Source organism: Epinephelus moara, chromosome 5 (genome assembly GCF_006386435.1).
Source record: "Epinephelus moara isolate mb chromosome 5, YSFRI_EMoa_1.0, whole genome shotgun sequence".
In the NCBI taxonomy this organism is placed as follows: domain Eukaryota; kingdom Metazoa; phylum Chordata; class Actinopteri; order Perciformes; family Serranidae; genus Epinephelus; species Epinephelus moara.
This window is the reverse complement of record NC_065510.1, coordinates 2,537,829-2,546,614: the sequence shown is the minus strand read 5'-3', so window position 1 is coordinate 2,546,614 and position 8,786 is coordinate 2,537,829.

Below are 8,786 nucleotides of genomic sequence, written 5' to 3'. Positions count from 1 at the left end.
GTCTGGCACCAACAACCATGCCACGTTCAAAGTCACTTCAATCACCTTTCTTCATCATTCTGATGCTCCGTTTGAACTTCAGCAGCTCGTCTTCACCATGTCTACATGACTAAATGTTAATGAGCTGCTGACACCTGATTAGCTGATTAGAAATTTGCATTCAGGAGCAGTTGAACTGGTGTCCCTAATAAAGTGGTTGATGAGTGTACAGTGCACTGAGTGACATAGTGTGTCCACCAAAACATTTTTGGTTTTTTTTGCTGTCACAGGGCTCGACATTAACACTTGCCAAGATCAAGTGGAACGCCCCTGAGTGAAAAATAAATGTGATCTCTGATGTAATAACGTAAATAATAAATAACGAAAATAAATTGTGCTCATTTAACACTTCCACCTGACCTGCTTGTGCGAGTCCATCTCACAACTACGTGTTGAACAGGGCTGATGAAAGGAAATCTGAACACTATAGAAGTTGACTCTGGCGCTGACAATGTCATATACAACATAACGTTACTCAGATAAAATATCTTACTATTTTAAGCCCAGAAGCTAACGTTAGCCATCCTGCCGCTCCAGCAAGAGCTCTGGTGTGAAGCTATTCCTTGAACCAGCCTTGGACTGTAGTGTCTTTTTGGAGACTTGGTAAAATAAATCTGTGATGAATAGTGATAAATCCAACACTGACACTGTCTTCTGTGATTATTTATCTGTTTTTCCGATTAAAAATAACTGTCAAAGAATGTTTAACATTACATTAACAATCACAGAGGAGGAGGGGCAGGACAAACACAGCAAAGACAAACCTTCACAGAGGACAAATTTAAGTGCTGAACAACAACAGCTGTCGTTTTTCAGCTGGGAAAAGAAGAGCTTTGGTGGACACACGTCCTTATTAAAGTCACACCAGCGAACGTCCGACCAATGAGAATTTGTTCGGACGAGCATAACGACCAAACAATCGACCAACTGACCAGGACTTTACTGACCTAATAAAAACTCGTCTTCACAACGCTGACTTACAAGATGCTGTCAGTTGCAGTCTTTGTTCCAAATCCTCCAGGTGGTAGCTGATGCAGATTGTTCTGCACTTCACCCTCATTAGAAAACATCAGACCTGAGTCTCATGTGATTGGGAGAAATCATTGGAAGAGCCTTCAGCTGCAGCGTGAGCACAGTGTGAAAACCTTACCTGCCCACTGTGAGGCTGCCATCAGTGATCCATGTCTGTTTGAGCCGAGCACTCACAGATGGGATTTCCATATCTTTGCTCACATGTTCATTTAAAGGGGATCAGCTGCTGCTTCTGCTTTTTATTCAGGCCATCTGGCTGCAATTATGTCGCGCTCTGCCTCTCTCAGGCCCGACCAGCACATCACTGAACAGCTGCCTGAGAGCAGCAGGATCATCACGTCACACTCAGAGGTGCAGCCACTGTGAACTTTGGGTGAAGTTTTAACTGAAAATGAAAGTCAGTGTTGGTTTCTGGCAGAAGGAGAACGAACAGCTGTCTGTTTGGTCGAACTCGTCAGACCAGTTTAACTTTGCTCAGTCACAGAGTGTGAGCTGTGACGTCAGGACGAGCTGCTGGCAGATGTCTTAAGTTAGAAGTCATACAGAGTCAGCACGCTGTGCAGATAGTTCACCATGAAGAGTGTTTAACTGAGCTCTCCCAAGTCTCATACATTTAGAGAGTTAAAAAAAAGTGCAGCAACATTTTGCAGTGCATGTTTGCAGATGTGTGGACCCAAGTCACAGGACTTTGACTCGAGTTAGGCCCAATCCCATTTCTTATTTTTATCCCTACCCCTCATTTTTGAGTGCCACCTCACCCCTCAGAGCAGAGTTACAAGGATAAGTGGTTGAAACATTCCCCTATGAAATGGGACAACCCTTCAAGACCCTGACACGTCACTGGTCGTCAGTGCTGGTGTTAATGTAAATAGATGCAAAGAATGTTGCCGGACATTGTGAATATGCTGTCTTCTTCCGTGGTAAATTCTCTTTGCTGGCAATTTGTTCACAGTTTGCTGTTTGCTGTTTTTTTGAGTTTTGTTTTATTCTGACTTAGCTCTATTTTATGATTCTTAAAAACTGTCTTTGAGCATTTGTAAAAGCACTTACAAATGCAATGTATTATTATTATTATTATTATTAGTATTATTAATAATTTAAGTTTCACGCTATCCACCAATCAAACAAGTCACACAATAAAAACGAACACTGCTTCATTACCAGACCATTAGCGCTGCTCTGTAGGCTAACAGTAGCAACCCGTGTTCCTACCCTGTGAGTCTGTGCTGATATTAGAGGAGCAGTAACAAGCGCAGCAACTTCACAGAACTTAAGTTAAATTTCAGCCATCCTAACAATGTTAACTCCGTTAGCACTGTTGCTGTTGTCGGTGCTGTTTATCCGCCAACCCTGACACCACCGTGTTGAGAACTGTGTGCAGACAATGCCGCCCTAGACCCTGAATCATAGGCCCTGTTTATACCTGGTATTCACATGCGTCTTGGTCAGCATGGTGTCACTCCAAAGTCGTTGAAATCCGGCGCTTGGGCAGTGACTTGAAACCAACAAAAAAAGGTGTTCTTTAACGTCAGCAGCATTAGGGGGGTGAAAGGTAGGTACGTGTACCTGTTTACACCTGGTGTTAGCATGTATTTTGGTCATCTGAACCCTAGTGGACAGCTGAGACACATCACCTTTAACAGCTGTTTCTATCATGCGTCTCCAGCTGATCATTTGTGTTTAGATTTTGTTACTGCCTACGTCACTTATGCTAAAAGGTCAAAGGGCCTGCGCACAATTATTACCTCTACCCTTTCGCCAGTCATGTTAGTAGTTGTGTCAGTACAGCTGGAAATGTTGGAGCCTCCGAAGTTGTCTTAATCCAGCACTTGGGCAGTGACTTGCAGCGTCAGAAATCAACGAAAAAAGTTGCCTTTAACATCGGCATGATAAGTGGCCAGTTGCTATCATAGTTTAATGGCACCCGGCGGTGTCCCGTAAGATTCTAAAGCAAAACCCTGTTCTTTTTTCCTAAACCTAACCACTTCCTTTTACTGCCTAACCCTCTGCTGTCTGCAGAATTCAACATGTCTTCTTCTGTAGGGCAAAACGATAGATGGTCACATAACACTTTGTCCAACTCGTAAAAAATGGGCGAGTTATTTTTTTTATTTGCACTCTCATAAAACTGAATAAAATCCATCTAGTAAAAAATAAAAAATAAGTATGTGTCAGGAGAGTTTAATAAAACTGCTCATGCTGTAATAAAATAAATCCAACCTGCTAACCAGCAGAGAAAACTACAGCGAGAGTTATGAAGTTAATTTTAGGGCTGCATGTAAAAAAAAGACACTTTAAGTAAAGAAAAAGCTGTCTGCATGAACGTAGTTTGGACTTGTGTGTTGTAAGAAGAACAAACTTTCCCTCTGAGTTTCATGTGCACAGCTGACAGTAAAGGACTTGAGATGTCCAATGCTGAATAACTGGAATGCTTCACATAGTTGTGGTTTTTCACTCAGCAGGAGAAGCAAGAAAACAGTCGGTCGGATAAACAGACTGATATTCAGGCGGAAAACTCTGCAGCAGCTGGGCTGAACTGAACTGAGAGCTCTTTCTAAAGACTCTGTATTATATGTACAGTAAACAGCAGGTTAACAGTGATGGTACATTTGATCCTAGCTGAAGTTGAGGGATATTTACTATGAGAGAGGCGGGCCTGCTGTTAGAGAGGCAGCAGCCAGCGCTGTTAGAAACACGGATGCACTGAGGGACCTTTAAAGGTGTCATGAAGTGTCAGGGACTGTTCAGAACAGACACACTTAAAGACCAGGTCAGACCAAAGATTCACGATAAGACGAGTTCAGACAGACAGCTACCTGCAATGCACCGTTCAGCAACGTTCTAAAAACCTGCAGGTTGACAGGAAGTGACCGCCTTGAGACGGTGTATCATCTCTAGTCAACAACTCTCTGTACTTCTGATCCGTAACGTTGACAGGAAGTGACCGCCATGAGACGGCGTATCATCTCTAGTCAACAACTCNCTTCTTAAAATCTGAATGAGGATAGTGATAGTGAGATACTGGCTACAGCTGCATTTGTAGTAGTGAGCTGTAGTAGGCTTGGCGGGGATGGAGCACCTGCTGCAGCAAGCGAACACGCCATCTGCGGTCATTTTGACTTGACCAGCGGACTTCACTACAAGCTGATTGACAGTTGAAACAGGCGACGTGGTTTAAAACAGCTGCCTGTGATTTGACCAACAGAGTTGCAGGTGACTCCATTAGCCAGCTTGAGTGGAGCTCAGACCAACCAGTTCACAGCGCTGCAGCTTTTCTCTGTAACATTCTAAAATGTGGCTGTGCACAAGTTACTGGCTCGTCATTATGTGAAATATGTATGAATTTTGATGTGTTACTTTTCATAGGAAAACGTACAAACAGTGCATGAGAACAGCCTGCGTATCTCTAAAAAAGTCAATAAACTGCATGAAGCATAGACTGTAAAAATAATGGACGTAGCTACCTTGATGTCACTCACTGGTTTTGGTATTTTGGATGTCGCCATCTTGGTTTTGTCTGGAGCCAGAAGTGACCATATTTGGGCGAGAGAATGGAGCTGTAAAGGAGTGAGGGCTGGATCTGACTGAGAAGCAGACACTCAAAGCAGTTACGCCTTTAATTATGTGTAACTTTTACCTTAATAAAATGTAAATGGGTGAGTTATATAAAAATTCACCTACGTACAGTTGTCGTGATGGAGGAAATAAGCTCTAGATACCAAAACCATTTTTGAACCAGGCTGTAAACATGTGTATTTCTGCTGTAAAGTTGGACATTTTAACATGGGGGTCTATGGGGACTGACTCACTCCTGGAATCAGCCTCAAGTGGCCATTAGAGGAACTGCAGTTTTGGGCACTGACATGTTGGCTTAATTTTTCAGCCCTTGAGGTTGTAAAGTTCAAGTACCTTGGGTACCTACTTGAGTAAATGTACTCAGTTACGTTCCACCACCGGGTTTCAGATGCTGTCAGACGATCTGACAGGTACTTAGTTTGAATACTGAGTGTTGTGTCTTCCAGGCAGAAAGTTCGCTGATACTGAGACTTGCAATTAATTTAACAGTCACTGCTGACCTCTGACCTCTGACCTCAACTAGACACGACCATGTACAGCCAGATGAATGATGGATGTTGTACCTGTCATGAAGAACAATGTAGACTGGCTGCAGCAGAGGAAATACAAGATGCAGCATATTAACTTGCATCTTTTTGCCTCTGCTGTCAGTTCAAACAGCGGTTACATCCCAGAACAAACCCTCAAAACAAAGAGACATCAGCTTCAGCTCAGACCTGCAGTGTGAACACATTCTGTGGATCATATTTTTGTTTTGGTCTGAGCTGCAGAGAGAAGCAGCGGCAATAGTTACTCACCCGCCTGATCTGACTTTTATTTTTCTAACATTTCAAAAGTGTGCATGAAATCTTTCAGACAGTTTTCCAGAGATGGTGAAGCACCGAGAGTCTCATGGAGCCGAGTGTCGATCAGTAAGTTCCAACTCAGCCACAACTCTCTGTGCTCTGTCTCCCAACTGTCTGAATGAATCAAACCACCGCAGCTGAACTAAACGAACACACTCTGCTTCGAGAAGCTTAGGCTGTTTCGCAAGTGAAAACAGTTTCATAACTTGAGACAGATGGAAAACAGTTCGTCCAGTGTTTAACTGCAGTTATGAACAGACCATTAACCTCAAATAATAATCAGGAAGCCTTTTTAGGCGATTTTAAAGAGCTTGTGGCAGACTGGGTTTTCTCTCTTTTTTTAAATAAAGTAATAAAGCGATCAAATAAAGATAAAACATTTGTTGTATAACCATTCATATATGCAGAGATGGTATTAGTGGTATAATGAACAAAAATAAACCTACAAAGGATATTTCAACCCTTGAGAAAACTGTTATTGCTGAAAATATTGGGCAGGAAAAAATAAACAAAATGATTAATTAAAATGAATTATTTCTTTTACGTTGATACATATTCAGATAAACCAGAGGAGCCCCTTGTTGACCAGTTGCTTAATGCAAAGAAAAATAATTAGTAAAGAGAAACATGGAGGGGGTCTAACTGCGTTCAGATGCTCCTAAACAAAAGAACTTGTAGTAAACTACGTACACGTAACATCTGAGTAGCTCAACATAAACTTAACTCTGTCATTCATGACCAGCTAAATGACTCAGATTGCCACCTCAAAGCTGCTCCTGTGTTCATAGAAGAACTCACATTAAATTAAAAATAGTGCCATTTGCTATGAGCTATATGCCTTTAAAAGGCCAGATGAGATATGTAATCCCTCCAGTGTGTTCTGGGTCTGCCCCGGGGCCTCCTACCAGTGGGACGTGCCCAGAACACCTCTAACAGGAGGCGCCCAGGAGGATCCTGATCAGTTGTTGAACCACCTCAACTGACACCTTTCAACGTGAAGGAGCAGCGGCTCTACTCCGAGCTCCCTCCAGATGTCTGACTCCTCCCCCTATCTCTAAGGCTGAGCCCAGACACCCTACAGAGGAAACTCATTTTAGTCGCTTGTATCCAGAATCTCATTCTTTCAGTCACTACCCAGAGCTCATGACCATAGGTGAGGGTTGGGACGTAGATGGACCAGGAAATCCAGAGCTTCGCCTTCCAGCTCAGCTCCGTCTTCACCACGAAGGACCGGCGCAGCGCCTGCATCACTGCACACGCTTCTACCCTCACTGTGAACAAGACTCTGAGATACTTGAACCCCCTCCCTTGAGGCAGTAACTCTCTCCCAACCCAGAGAGGGCAATCCACCGTTTTCCAGCAGAGAACCACGGGCTCAGATTTGGAGGTGCTGACTCTCATCCTGACTCTCATCATAGCAATCTATAACAAGATTAAAATATTTATTCTGCATACACTAAAAATCTGAATAAACTATATATTTAAAAAACTATTCAGTTAGATAAATAATTTCTCATGTTCTTTGATATTTTTGTCATATACAGGTGTGTGATGATGATAGTTGGGAACATGTATGTTGATGTCATGTCTTTATTTGATCATGTGACGAGACGATACGATATCAGGCAGCTAGTTTAGGCGCAAAATCTCAAGACTGACAGTCACCAGTGTTGACCTTAATGACTTAAGAGGGCTGTAAATTAAACTGATGCCTGAGGGTTAAATAAAAGATCTGAGCACTTCCTCTATCACTGTCTATATTTAGCTTCCATAAGATGTTGATGATGATGTTAAGGCACAAGCTATGATATCATTACGAAGTCTCCAGTACCTGCAGGTGTTTGGCTGGATCAGTGAACTCCACTGGCACTTTTTTTTTTAAATAAACACGCTGTATTGTAAATGTGTTTTTATGCTTTCTGACGCCTTATTTATATTCAAAGTAGGGCCACAAAAAAACAAAAACACACACAAAAAAAAAACGTGTGAATCAAATTATTGTTAGCATGAATTATAAAATAGTCGGCCCCCTATGGAGGGCCAGATTTGGCCCAGGAACCACAGCCATAGCAGGTGAGTCACATCATTTGAATCCTTATCAGACCCTTGACTGAGCCTCCTCTCCTGCGTGGAAGCTGTGTGTGTCTTTAGAAAGGTCCCACAGTGCACCATTATTCTGTGAGTGTGCTGTGAGCACCTCTGCAGGAGCTGCATCAAGCTCATCACAGTGAGGTCAGGACAATGTTTCCTGTTGGCCTTCAAACTAAAAGCTTTATGTTTCACGTTAAAAAAATAAGACTTGTTAGGGTCCGGGCAGCTAAGCTGCCAGGACACTATTGTAATCCTAGTCATCCTAGTCATTCTTCTTCTACTTCCCATGGGTGAAAACTCACCAAACTGCACAAAGGTCCAGTCCCATGCCAGATATCCTCAGCTGTAAACTCAAGCCAATAGTCCTGATGGTGGCGCTACAGCAAGCGTCTAAAGTTTGAAGTTTATCTCAAAAACTGAATTTTTGACAGCATTTTGAATTTTGCTCTAATGTGAACAATTGGAGTCAATGTAAAAATGGTAATTTTAAACATCANGCAGCATCTTCAAGTCTTCTTCCTGCTAGAAAATCTATTTGCCTTCTCATGCTTGAAAATAAACCAAACTTTGCACAAAGATCCAGTGTCAATACTTCAGTGTGAAACCATCTGAGGCTTCTCACTTTGCACATAGCTCAACTAGTTAAACATAAGTTTTTCACTTATGGAGCAAATCAATCATTGTTAAAATAAATTCCATGCATGGACGGCTGCTAAACCTGCACGTCTGGCTTAGTCAGTTTGTGAAGCTACACATGAATTGTCACTGACTAATTAGCTCAGTGAGATAGAAATTTTAGTCTTAGAGGTTGTGAGTTCAAGCCTCAGCTGATGCAAAAGGCAGATTGTGTTGCTAAATTCCTAAATGTCTTCTGCTTGTTGCTCAGAATTGCCTAAAAATGCCCGGACCCGACCCATCACTGCACAGCAGCTATAGTTTTTTATATACTTGCCCATCATGACACTTATATGTTTTTTATCATCATATTATTATATATTAATATATTTTGCTGGCTGTATATGAAGTTATAGTGACCTGTGTAACTACATAAAATGACACTGTAAAGCAGTCGAGTTTATGATTGGTTAATTTCCTTATACAGTTTATATATAAGGGAAAATCCTTAAAGCTGCACAAACGTTATATATTGTAATGATGCCTGTATGTGTACCAACATGTACTTAATATGAAACACATGTGAGA